General features: G+C 37.1%; 1 protein-coding gene and 1 long non-coding RNA gene across 8 annotated transcripts in view; one reads left to right on the forward strand and one right to left on the reverse strand.

The window, feature by feature from the left end:
* The window catches only part of LOC143670656 (uncharacterized), a 90,011-nt gene extending 88,604 nt beyond the window's left edge, over window positions 1-1,407 (reverse strand). The window contains exon 1 of the long non-coding RNA XR_013169423.1: window positions 1,127-1,407. This is a non-coding gene — a long non-coding RNA (uncharacterized LOC143670656). The remainder of the gene's footprint in view (window positions 1-1,126) is intronic.
* The window catches only part of GARNL3 (GTPase activating Rap/RanGAP domain like 3), a 254,850-nt gene that overhangs the window by 109,597 nt on the left and 131,158 nt on the right, over window positions 1-14,095 (forward strand). The gene's annotated exons all lie outside the window — the stretch shown is intronic.

Raw genomic sequence — 14,095 nt, forward strand, 5'->3', positions numbered from 1 at the left:
CTTGTGCCCAAAAGATCACGAAGTTCAGTTTTGCCAGGATTGGCAGATGTTTTCAAGTCAGAAAGGGTTTCTGTACTCCACTTACCTCACTGGGTTCCCATTTGTCTTTCAGTTTTGGCTGGTAATTCCTTATTATTTTGTAAGTTCTTTGTTACTTTTCAGGAGACGATTTTAATATTTTTCTAGTACTTTTGTTGTTTTCAGTGGAGGTGTTCGTCTGAATAATATAGCTTACCATCACAAAAACATAAGTTATATAGGGAGTATTTTTCATATAATATCCAAGCCATTCACTCAGAACACAAATTCCTAGTATCTTTTCTCTGTATCAGACTGGCTAAGCACTGGTGATATAGCAGTGAATGAGAACCACTATGGTCCCTGCCCTTGTGGGCTTACAGTCTTGCGGGGAAAACAGTCAATATGTAAATAATACAAATACATAGAATTATTGCAAATTAAGATAACTACTATGGGAAAAAAGAAATAGGGGGCCATGGTGCAAAATAACAGTAAGAGCCCTCTGTTAGCCCTGGTGGTCAGAGAAGGTCTCACCAGGGACATGACAGTGAGGCTGTGACCTCAGAGCAGTGTTTCCTAGACTGCCAGTGAGGATGCGCCTGCTTGTTTTACTTCCCATCTGCTGCAGACCTACATGTGGTCCTACAATACATGGCTAGGATGTAGTGCCAACCTCTTGCAACTCATCATGGAATAACACCCACCTTGGTCAGAACTCTGTTTTGTGAGACAGATCCACTGAGCATGTGTTTTGATATCACAGTAATATCAGATTGCTATAAAATTATCCAAATGCTTATTTTTAATTCCTGTATACTTCATCATGGTCTAGTAGACAGTTTGCAGAATAGCTCTTCTCCATATCCATACCTTGAATAGCACTCCCTTAAAATTCATCTGGAGCAATCCCCTACCCAATGCATGAACCCCCACAACTCTGCCAACATCAGCTGATCAGTCTCAGCTCGAATATACCTCCAGTAACAGAAAACTTGCTACTTCCTAAAGCAGTTAATTGTGTTTTTCAGCATCTTTAATTGTTAAAAAGTTTTTTAATTGAAGAAAATTATTCTGCATATATTTTTCATTCAGAGTTTCTACTTACATTCTCTTCAGCTCATAGTGTAAGTTCTGAGCCCTCTTCAATATGATAGACCTTCGAACATTTGAAGAGATCTTCTGTTTTTTTCCTAAGATGTAGAATCAATTCCACTCATCATCACCCTGATGGCTATTCCTTGGACACGTGAGGTTGTCAGTGAACCTTTTTAAATTGAAGTGCTCGAACAGAACTCAGTAACTGAGGTGTGCTCCAAACAGCCAGAGTGGATCAGGCTCATCTCCTGACTTGCTGTGGACACTACTCTGTTTATGATGCCTGATGACTCATAATGAACCTACAATATACAAGTATCCTCCCTGCCCCTCCCTACCTGTCTTTTTCACCTGTATCACTTTTTAGCTTCAGCATCATAGTAGCATCATGGTGTAGTGGAGACAGTTTTGTAGTCAAATTAACCTGGATTAAAATCTCAGTTCTACCACTTACTAGCTTATGCCTCAACATTTCTGCACCTCAATTTCCTAATGTGCAAAATGGGAAATAATTCCTACTTTGTAGACCTTGCCTTCTGCATCCTATACTTAGGCAATTTGTATTTTCTACCTAAGCATAGGACTTTGCATTGTCCACTTGAATTTAATCCCATTAGGGTGCCCCGTAATTGCTAATTGTCGTGAGTTGTTTTGTTTTGTTTTGTTGTCCTTATTCTGTCACCTGTCTTGTTAGCTAACCCACTAGGAGCTTTATATTTTCTTCAAATGTGTTTATCCTGCCATCTGTGTGCTCATTCAGATTATTAATTAAAATGAATGTAACTCTAGGGAAAATCATTGGAGACCTCCCTTACAGCTCACTTGTATTTATCAATTAGTATATAGTGGAGAATCTTTCACTTTTTAAAAATCTATCTTCCTTAGCATGAGAGAGATTCTCTTACACACTCTTGGGGGATATATAACATGGTAAATCTTTTGGGAGGGCAGTTATCTCTAATTTAAAAATGCATATACCGTTTGGTCTGCAGTTCTGCTAGAATGTGTATTATATCATTATTTTTAATAACTGGTAATAACCTCAGTTTCCTTCAGTAAAGGAATGGTTATGTAGATTATGATACACTTATAGAATGAAATGCTTAGAACCTATTAGAATGTGATAGAAGTATATGAGCTACCAGAGAAAACCTAGAATGATTTGTATAATATTATCCCATTTCCTTAAGAAAAGAAAGATAAATTCATCTGTGAGTATCCAAGAAAATTTCCAAAAGGTTTCATAAGAATTTAATAGCAATCATATCTGGAAAGTGGCAATGAGAGTTCAGGAGAGAGGTTAGAGGACCTTACTTTTCCATTTTTGCCGTTTGATACTGTTTACATATTTTACATCTAATGTATTGGCATAGGAAGATTTCTAGGATATTTTCTTTAGTGGGAAAAAAAGTTTCAGTGTAAAATCTATGCTACGTCCCATTTATTTTAAAAATTATAAATGTGTATGTGTGTGTATATATACATAAATATATATATATATATACTATGTGAATGTGTGTATGTGTGTAAGTAAGCATATCTTTGAAAATGTATAAAAAGATGCAGGACTATCCGAACCAATCTGGTAGAATAGTTATTATAGGGAGAAGAAGTGGATTGGAGTGTGAAGGTTGTGAAAGAGAAGATTTTAAATTTTGTGTGGTTTCATTTTTTTATAACCAGTTTATATTCACATTTACATTTGTAATTTAAAATATTTTAGTTTATTTTTTTAAAATCTTATCTTCCCTACTGCTGGTGTTATCTCAGCGATTTAACCTGTTATTCTAGTTTGCTAGCTGCCAGAATGCAATATACCAAAAACAGAGCAGCTTTTGAAAAGGGAAATTTAATAAATTGCAAGTTTACAGGTCTAAGGCCGATAAAATGTCCTAATTAAAACAAGTCTATAGAAATGTCCAATCTAAGGCATCTAGGGGAAAATACCTTGAAGTTCGGAGTTTCTCGGCACACGGCGAGCACAGTCAGGGGTTTTCTCTCAGTGAAAGGGCACATGGCGAACATGGCGTCATCTGCTAGCTTCCTCTCCTGGCTTCCTGTTTCATGAAGCTCCCCAGGAGGCATTTTCCTTCTTCATCTCCAAAGGTCACTGGCTGGTGGACTCTCTGCTTCTCGTGGCTACGTCGTTCTGCTCTCTCATAATCTCCATCTTTCTCCAAAATGTTTCCTCTTTTATAGGATTCCAGTAAACTAATCAAGACCCACCTGAATGCGTGGAGACACTTTCCACCTAATCCAGTTTAACAGCCACTCTAGATTGAGTCACATCTCCAGGGAGATGATCTAATTACAGATTCAAACATACAGTACTGAATAGGGATTAAAAGAAACAACTAGATTTATAAAATGGGATTAGGATTAAAACATGGCTTTTCTAGGGTACGTACATCCTTTCAAACCAGCACACTTGTGGACTGCAGTAAAATTAGTTCAGTGAATTTATTCATTTATTGGACTCATTCTAGAAAAGCCTCCAGGAGAAATCATGGGCATTATATAAACCTGTAGATCTCATTTGTAGTCTGGGTGTTTGTATTGTGTGAAACACTGCTTAAAACCAAATATTAGAGAACATTAAGATAAAATCAGGGTGTTGTAGATGGATTTTGATTAAATTCTTCTGAAAATATCTTGTCCAGGTTCAGTCTTTCTCCTTCACATTCCACAAATATAAATAGAGCAGAAAAGATACAGTAATGAAGCAAGAGCTTTTGTGAACTTTGGAATCTGAGGCAGAAATGAGTCAGGATTCCTTAGTTTTAAGACACATCCAACACTCTGGACATATACAGGCATGTCTGCAGCACAGAAGAATTTGAGTTCATTATTCCTGTAATATCTTTTTTTTTTTTTGAAATTTTTTAGCCACTAAAATTTTATTTTATTCTATTTCTTATTCCCTTTTTGTTCATTCTCAGTCCTCTTATGCCAGGGCAAGGATCATTCCTGAGTATTATGTCCCATAGTGCCACAGACATTGATATCATTAGAAGTCATGTCTCATGGATAGGGAAAAGTAGTGAGTTTATTTATAGAGTTGCTGGCATTTAATCTTATTCCAATTCTGTTGTATGTAATGATTTGCTTTTCCTTTGATGCTTTCAAAATCCTCTCTTTATCTTTGGAAGTTGTGTCAGAGTCTCAGAGTCTCAGTGTCCCAAAGTGGGTTTGTAGGGTTTATTCTGTTTCAATAATATCTTTTAACAAATGTTGACCTAAAGACCATAAAAAAATGTGGGTATTTGCAACGTTAAACTTTAGTTATCAGGCAAATGTTCTTATAAAAATATTTCCTCCTAACTTTTTTTTTTTGATGTAAAATAAATAATGTGTTCCTGATTCACTGTCACCTTAAACAAAGCTTCTTTCTGTACCTCTGAAATCTTTGTAAAATAGATCCAACATAAAATAGTTAGGACTTTGTTGCAAACTAAAACCACAATTAGGTACCGCTAAACCTCCTCCACAACTACTAAAATTAAAAGGACTGAAATGCTGAGAATTGGGAAGAGAAGATGGAACAACTAGAATTCTCATATATATCTCATATAATGGGAAGATGATAGATAGATAGATGATAGATAGGTAGGTAGGTAGGTAGGTAGGTAGGTAGGTAGATAGATAGATAGATAGATAGATAGATAGATAGATAGATAGATATAGAGATGGAAGTGTAAATCGGTGCATCCTCTTTGGAAAGCTGTTTACTAAAACTAAACATATGCAACCCCTGCCTCTCTGGATGTATACCCAACAGAAATGAATGCTCATGTCCACCAAAAGACAGACCCAAGAATGTTAGTAGTAGAAGTAGCTTTATTCTTTGTAGTCCAAAACTAGAAACAATCCAAATGTCCATCAACTGAAGAATAAATAAATTGTAGTGTTCATACTATGAACTACTACATTGTAATGAAAGAGTGGAATACTGCTACACCAATAATATGAATATATGTCACAGACATAATGTTGTGCAAAAAAAAAGCTCAACTCAGATACACACAGTATGATTTCATTTTCGTGAAGTTCAAGAACAAATGAAACTAATAAGGAGAAAGAAGGACTGGGGGAACATATGAAACCAGAAGGAAAGATAGAGGATAAAGACTGACATGGTGTATCATGTCAATCTAGGAAAGCCTAGAGTGTACAATTATGGTAATTAAATATACAAATTTTAAAAATGCTTTTGCTTGAGAAAGAAAAAATGAATGTCAGTATTGCAGGGTGTTGAAAATAGTATACGGGAAGAAGTACAATCAATGTAAGCTAGGTTCTGATGTCATCAGTAACTGTTTCCACTGAATGTAACAAAGGCATTATGCCAAAAGTGAATGTCAACAGGTGGGGGGATTGGGAAAGAGGTATGAGTTCTGTGTGGAAGAAAAGGAAATGTCTTCAGATAGAGCGTGGTAGCAAAGGTATGTCTATACAATTAGACTGGACTGTATGATGTGTGAATGAAACTGTTAAAAATGAAATGAACAGAGAGAAACAAGTGCTAGAGAGAATGCGGAGAGAATGATGTAGCTATTCACTGTCGTAGGGAAATGAAAGGTCTAGTCCCTTGGAGGGCGATGTGGTAGTTCCACAGGAGGCTAGGGGTAAGGTTGCCATGTGATCCTGAAACCTGGTTGCTCAGTGGATCCCTAGAGGAACTGTGTGTGAGGACAAGGATGGACATTTGCGCATTGATGTTTCTGGCAGCTGAATGAAGATGGCCTAAGGGTATAATGATTGAAGAATGGAAGAGGAAACTATGGTATATACATACAATGGACTACTCAGTGGCCACAAGAAGAAATGAAGTTGTGATGCATGCAACTAGATGAGTGACCCTTAAAAGCTTTATGTTGAAGCTGTCACAATGTGACTGTGTGATTGTGAAAACCTTGTGTCTGATGCTCCTTTTATCTACCTTGTCAACAAAGGAGTAGATCATATGGAATAAAAATAAATAATAGGGGGAACAAATGCTAAAATAAATTTAGTTTGAAATGCTAGTGATCAATGAAAGCGAGGGGTAAGGGGTATGGTAGGTATAATCTTTTTTTTTTTCTTTCCTGTGTTCATTTTATTTCTTTTCCTACTGTCTTTTTATTTCTCTTTCTGAATTTATGCAAATGTTCTAAGAAATTGTGAATTACTGATTATGTATCTTGTTTTATTTTGTTTCTTTATTTTTTAATTAATAAATAAATTAATTTGCAAGAAAAAGAGCTGTATGTTGAATGAAATGTCAGGAACAATAAGACAAATATTATCATGCCTTAATCATATGGGCTAACTATAATATACAAATTCAGTGAACTAAGTCGAGAGCATGCTTTATCAGGTTGGGGCTTATGGTAAAGGGTCCTAGATTGTAAGCTTTTACAGTGGTCACAAATATTCAGGAGGTGTAACTGTTAACTCTAAATTCTGAGGTATTGAGCTGTTTGTATATAAATGGTCTTTCCCAGAAACTTTGGATATTTATGTGATGCTTGAGACTCAGAGTTAGAGCTCTAAAGCTATGAATCTCAGTACTACCCCATACAGGAACTGTTTAAAAAGTTGAAAAAGTGATCAGACATCGAGTAGAGGCATGGATGAAGCTGATCTGGATAGGACTAAGGATATCAGAAGACTGGGTAAAGGATGATACCGTCCATGTTTTGGAACTTCAATTTCTGTGTGAGACTAAAAGGGGAGATTTTTATTTGGTGCAAAATTTATATTTTGGGTAGTGCATTTCCTAATTTAACTTGTATAGTCAGTTTAGTTAACACCGTAAGTACATGGAATCTTGAATAGGGCATGAGATTTTGTTGATTTGTTCAGGTTAGTGTGATGCCCAATAAATCCCAGCAAGTTCTACAGTGAATAGAGAAGTATTTGCAAAGTCTCCTTGAGGGAATGCGGAGAAAGGGAGCAATATTCAAATATCCATTTGGAGAATTTCTGATATTCGAGCAGGCAGTGGGGACAAACAATATAGGCCAAGCCCTCGATCTTGGGGGTCACCCCTGTGAAACTTATTCCTGCGAAAGATAGCCTAAGCCTACTTACAATTAAGCCTAAGAGTCACCCCAGAGAACCTCTTTTGTTGCTCAGATATGGCCTCTCTCTCTAAGCCAGCAAGGCAAGTGAACTCACTGCCCTCCCCCTTTATGTGGGAAATGACTCCCAGGAGCATAAACCTCCCTGGCAACATGGGACAGAAATCCCAGGATGAGATAGGACCTGGCATCAAGGGATTGAGAAAACCTTCTTGACCAAGGGGGAAGAGAGAAATGAGACAAAGTGTCAGTGGCTGAGAGATTTCAGAGTTGAGAGGTTATCCTAGAGGTTGTTCTTACACATTATATAGATATCCCCTTATTAGTTTATGGTGTATTGGAGTGGCTGGTGGAAAGTACCTGAACTGTAGAGCTGTGTTCCAATAGCCTTGTTTCTTGAAGATGGTTGTATAATGATATAGCTTTTACAATGCGGCCATGTGATTGTGAAAACCTTGTATCTGATGTTCCTTTTATAAAAACTAGGGTATAGACAGATGAGTAAAAATATGGATAAAAAATAAACAATGGGGAAAAAAGTTAAAATGAACTGGGTAGATGGAGATACTAGTGGTCAGTGAGAGGGAGGGGTGAGAGGTATGGTATATATTAGTTCTTTCTTTTTTCTTTTTTCTTTTATACTTCTTTTTCTGGAGTGATGCAAATGTTCAAAAAAATGATCATGGCAATGAATACGCAATTAGGTGATGATATTGTGAGCCATTGATTGTACACCATATATGGAATGCTTGTATGTTAAGAATGCTTGTGTTTGTATATTGTTTTATTAATAAAAATATTTTTTTTAAAAAACAGACAAGGAGGGGCCAAGATGGCGGCTTAGCAATGTGCACGTTTTAGTTCGTCCTCCAGAACAACTACTAAATAACCAGAAACAGTACAGAACAGCTCCCAGAGCCATGATAGTGACTGGACACACAGCATACCCCAGTCCGGACCAGCTGGACCGGCTGTGAGTCTCCGGAACCGTGAGTTCCCCAAGCCTCTGCGGCCAGCGGCTGGCGCCCCTCCCCTACAGGTGGCTTCCCAGAGGGAAAGGAAAGACACTCTAACAGTAACAGGGACTGAGTTCAACCAAACATCAATTGTGGCATTAATAAACAAGTTCTGACTACTAAAAATTGGCCCCCAGCTCAGGCGAAACTGGTCAAGGCGGAGGTTGCTTATTGGGCTAACTGAAAAAGAGGAAAGGGGACAAAACGGAGGCTTTTGTGTCTGTTTCTATGGAGGCTTGGCAGTTTGAAGCCATTAAAACCAGCCTACAACCTCTCCTCTGTCTCCACCATGCCCCCAGCAGAGAGAGCCTTCCAGAGTTAAAGGAACCACAACATCTTTTGCTGGTGGGATCCGCAGGCAGACAAGCACCACATACTGGGCAGGATAAGAAAAACAGAGCCCAGAGACTTCACAGGAAAGTCTTTTAACCTGCTGGGTCTCACCCTCAGGGAAAACTGATGCAGGTGACTCCTTTCCCTGATAGGAGGCCAGTTTAGTCCGGGAAAACCCGGTTGGAGTCTGTAATACCTATGTAGACCCTCCTAAGGGTGGGGAGGGAAAAGGCACCGTACAAGCAGGACAAGAAACAACAAAACAAGAACTGAAAAATTACCCTTTGTTAAACAAAATTTAAGCTAGAGGCCCAGAAGAAGCTGAACTGAAGGTCAAAGAATAGATAGACAACAAACTAATCTAGCAAGAAAACCCTAGGTAAGGTAAGTGAAAGCGATCTCCAGAATAAACTAATCAAGGTAATTAAATGTCTAGACGCCAGCAAAAAATAACAATTCACACCAGGAAAATGGAAGATATGGCCCAGTCAAAGGAACAAACCAATAGTTCAAATGAGATACAGGAGCTGAAACAATTAATTCAGAATATACGAACAGAAATGGAAAACCTCATCAAAAACCAAATCAATGAATTGAGGGAGGACATAAAGAAGGCAAGGAATGAACAAAAAGAATAAATGGAAAGTCTGAAAAAACATCACAGAACTTATGGGAATGAAAAAAACAGTAGAAGAGATGAAAAAAAAACAATGGAAACCTACAATGGTAGATTTCAAGACACAGAGGTTAGGATTAGTAAACTGGAGGATGGAACCTGTGAAATCCAACAACATACAGAAACTATAGGGAAAAGAATGGAAAAATAAGAGCAGGGACTCAGGGAATTGAATGATAATATGAAGTGCACAAATACACGTGTTCTGGGTGTCCCGGAAGGAGAAGAGAAGGGAGAAGGAGGATAAAAACTAATGGAAGAAATTATCACTGAAAATTTCCCAACTCTTATGAAAGACCTAAAATTACAGATCCAACAAGTGCAGCACACCTCAAAGAAAATAGATCCAAATAGACGTTCTCCAAGACACTTACTAGTCAGAATGTCGGAGCTCAAAGAGAAAGAGAGGATCTTGAAAGCAGCAAGAGAAAAGTATTCCATCACATACAAGGGAAATCGAATAAGACTATGTGTAGATTTCTCAGCAGAAACCATGGAGGCGAGAAGACAGTGGGATGATATATTTAAATTACTAAAAGAGAAAAACTGCCAACCAAGAATTCTATACCCAGAAAAATTGTCCTTCAAAAATGAGGGAGAAATTAAAACATTTTCAGACAAAAGTCACTGAGAGAATTTGTGACCAAGAGACCAGCTCTGCAAGAAATACTAAAGGGAGCACTAGAGTCAGATACGAAAAAACAGAAGAGAGAGGTGTCGAGAAGAGTGTAGAAAGAAGGGAAATTTAGATATGACATATAAAATATGAAAGGCAAAATGGTAGAGGAAAGTACTACCCAAACAGTGATAACACTAAATGTTAATGGATTGAACTCCCCAATCAAAAGACATAGACTGGCAGAATAGATTAAAAAACAGGATCCTTCTATATGCTGTCTACAGGAAACATATCTTAGACCCAAAGATAAATGTAGGTTGAAAGTGAAAGGTTGGGAAAAGATATTTCATGCAAATAACAACCAGAAAAGAGCAGAAGTAGCTATACTAATATCCAACAAATTAGATTTCAAATGTAAAACAGTTTAAAGAGACAAAGAAAGATACTATGTACTAATAAAAGGAACAATTCAACAAGAAGACATAACAATCATAGATATTTATGCACTGAACCAGAATGCCCCAAAATACGTGAGGCAAACACTGCAAACACTGAAAAGCGAAACAGACACAGCTACCATAATAGCTGGAGACTTCAATTCCCCACTCTCATCAATGGACAGAACATCTAGACAGAGGATCAATAAAGAAGCAGAGAATTTGAATATTACAATAAATGAGCTAGACTTAACAGACGTTTATAGGACATTACACCCCACAACAGCAGGATACACCTTTTTCTCAAGTGCTCGTGGATCATTCTCAAAGATAGACCATATGCTGTGTCACAAAGCAACTCTCAATAAATTTAAAAAGATTGAAATCATACACAACACTTTCTCAGATCATAAAGGAATGAAGTTGAAAATCAATAATAGGCAGAGCACCAGAAAATTCACAAATATGTGGAGGCTCAATAACAAACTCTTAAACAACCAGTGGGTCAAGGAAGAAATTACAAGAGAAATCAGTAGATATCTCGAGGCGAATGAAAATGAAAATACAACATATCAAAACTGATGAGATGCAGCAAAGGCAGTGCTAAGAGGGAAATTTATTGCCCTAAATGCCTATATTGAAAAAGAAGGGCAAAAATACAGGAATTAACTGTCCACTTGGAAGAACTGGAGAAAGAACAGCAAACTAACCCCAAAGCAAGCAAAAGGAAAGAAATAACAAAGATTAGAGCAGAAATAAGTGAAATTGAGAACATGAAAACAATTGAGAAAATCATTAAAACCAGAAGTTGATTCTATGAGAAAATCAATAAGATTGATGAGCCCTTAGCAAGATTGACAAAAAGAAGAAGAGAGAGAACGCAAATAAATAAGATCAGAAATGGAAGAGGAGACATAACCACTGACCTCAAAGAAATAAAGGAGGTAATAACAGGATACTGTTATTTATTAGCAACTTTATGCTAATAAATACAACAATGTAGATGCAATGGACAACTTCCTAGAAAGGCATGAACAACCAGCTTTGACTCGAGAAGAAACAGACGGTTGACCTCAACAAACCAATCACAAGTAAAGAAATAGAATCAGTCATTAAGAAGCTCCCCAAAAAGAAAAGCCCAGGACCAGATGGCTTCACATGTGAATTCTACCGAACATTCCAGAAATAATTAGTACTAATCCTGCTCAAACTCTTCCAAAAAATTGAAGAGGAAGGAAAGCTACCCAATTCATTCTATGAAGCCAACAACACCCTCATACCAAAGCCAGGCAAAGATATTACAAGAAAAGAAAACTACAGACCAATCTCTCTTATGAATATAGATGTAAAAATCCTCAACAAACTTCTAGCAAATCGAATCCAGCAACACATTAAAAGAATTATACATCATGACCAAGTAGGATTCATCCCAGGTATGCAAGGATGGTTCAACATAAGAAAATCAGTTAATGTAATACACCATATCAACAAATCGAAGCAGAAAAATAACATGATCATCTCAATTGATGCAGAGAAGGCATTTGACAAGATTCAACATCCTTTCCTGTTGAAAACACTTCAAAGGATAGGAATACAAGGGAACTTCCTTAAAATGATAAAGGGAATATATGAAAAACCCACAGCTAATATCATCCTCAATGGGGAAAAACTGAAAACTTTCCCCTAAAATCAGGAACAAGACAAGGATGTCCACTATCACCACTGTTATTCAACATCTTGTTGGAAGTTCTAGCCAGAGCAATTAGACAAGAAAAAGAAATACAAGGCATCAAAACTGGAAAGGGAGATGTAAAACTATCACTGTTTGCAGATGATATGATACTGTACGTCAAAACCCCTGAAAAATCCACAGCAAAACTACTAGAGCTAATAAATGAGTACAGCAAAGTGGCAGGTTACAAGATCAACATTCAAAAATCTGTAGTGTTTCTATACACTATTAATGAACAATCTGAGGGGGGAATCAAGAAACGAATTCCATTTACAATTGCAACTAAAAGAATAAAATACTTGGGAATAAATTCAACTTAAGAGACAAAAGACCTATACAAAGAAAACTACAAGAAACTGTTAAAAGAAATCACAGAAGACCTAAATAGATGGAAGGGCATACCGTGTTCATGGATTGGAAGACTAAATATAGTTAAGATGTCAATCCTACCTAAATTGATTTACAGATTCAATGCAATACCAATCAAAATCCCAACGACTTATTTTTCAGAAATAGAAAAACCAATAAGCAAATTTATCTGGAAGGGCATGGTGCCCCGAATTGCTAAAAGTATCTTGAGAAAAAAAAATGAATCTGAAGGTCTCACGCTGCCTGACTTTAAGGCATATTATGAAGCCACAGTGGTCAAAACAGTATGGTACTGGCATAAAGATAGATATATTGACCAACGGAATCGAATAAAGTGCTCAGATATAGACCCTCTCATCTATGAACATTTGATCTTTGATAAGGCAGTCAAGCCAACTCATTTGGGACAGAACAGTCTCTTCAATAAATGGTGCCTAGAGAACTGGATATCCATATGCAAAAGAATGAAAGATTACCCGTATCTGACACCCTGTACAAAAGTTAACTCAAAATGGATCAAAGATCTAAACATTAGGTCTAAGACCATAAAACAGTTAGAGGAAAATGTAGGGAGATATCTTATAAATCTTATAATTGGAGGTGATTTTATGGACCTTACACCTAAAGCAAGAGCACTGAAGAAAGAAAGAAAGAAGTGGGAGCTCCTCAAAATTAAACACTTTTGTGCAACAAAGAACTTCATCAAGAAAGTAAAAAGACAACCTATACAATGGGAGACAATATTTGGAAATGACAAATCAGATAAAGGTCTAGTATCCAGAATTCATAAAGAGATTGTTCAACTCAACAACAAAAAAGACAGCCAATCCAGTTACAAAATGGGCAAAAGACTTGAACAGACACTTCTCAGAATAGGAAATACAAATGGCCAAAAGGCACATGAAAAGATGCTCATCGTCCCTGGCCATTAGAGAAATGCAAATCAAAACCACAATGAGATATCATCTCACACCCACCAGAATGGCCATTATCAACAAAACAGAAAATGACAAGTGCTGGAGAGGATGTGGAGAAAGAGACACATTTATCCACTGTTGGTGGGAATGTCAAATGGTGCAACCACTGTGGAAGGCAGTTTGGCGGTTCCTCAAAAAACTGAATATAGAATTGCCATATTACCCAGCAATACCATTGCTGGGTATCTACTCAGAGGACTTAAGGGCAAAGACACAAACGGACACTTGCACACCAATATTTATAGCAGCATTATTTACAATTGCAAAGAGATGGAAACAGCCAAAATGTCCATCAACAGACGAGTGGCTAAAGAAATTGTGGTATATACATACGATGGAATATTATGCAGCTTTAAGACAGAATAAACTTTTGAAGTATGTAACAACATGGATGGACCTTGATAACATTATGCTGAGTGAGACTAACCAAAAACAAAAGGACAAATACTGTATGGTCTCACTGGTATGAACTGACGTTAGTGAATAAACTTGGAATATATTGTTGGTAACAGAGACCATCAGGAGATAGAAATTGGGTAAGATATTGAGTAATTGGAGCTGAAGGGATACAGACTGTGCAAGAAGACTGGATACAAAAACTCAGAAATGGACAGCACAATACTACCTAACTGTAATGTAATTATGTTAAAACACTGAATGAAACTGCATGTGAGAATGATAGAGGGAGGAGGGCTGGGGACATAAATGAAATCAGAAAGAAAGATAGTTTTAAAGATTGAGATGGTATAATCTAGGAA

This window comes from Tamandua tetradactyla, chromosome 2, assembly GCF_023851605.1.
Source record: "Tamandua tetradactyla isolate mTamTet1 chromosome 2, mTamTet1.pri, whole genome shotgun sequence".
NCBI lineage: Eukaryota > Metazoa > Chordata > Mammalia > Pilosa > Myrmecophagidae > Tamandua > Tamandua tetradactyla.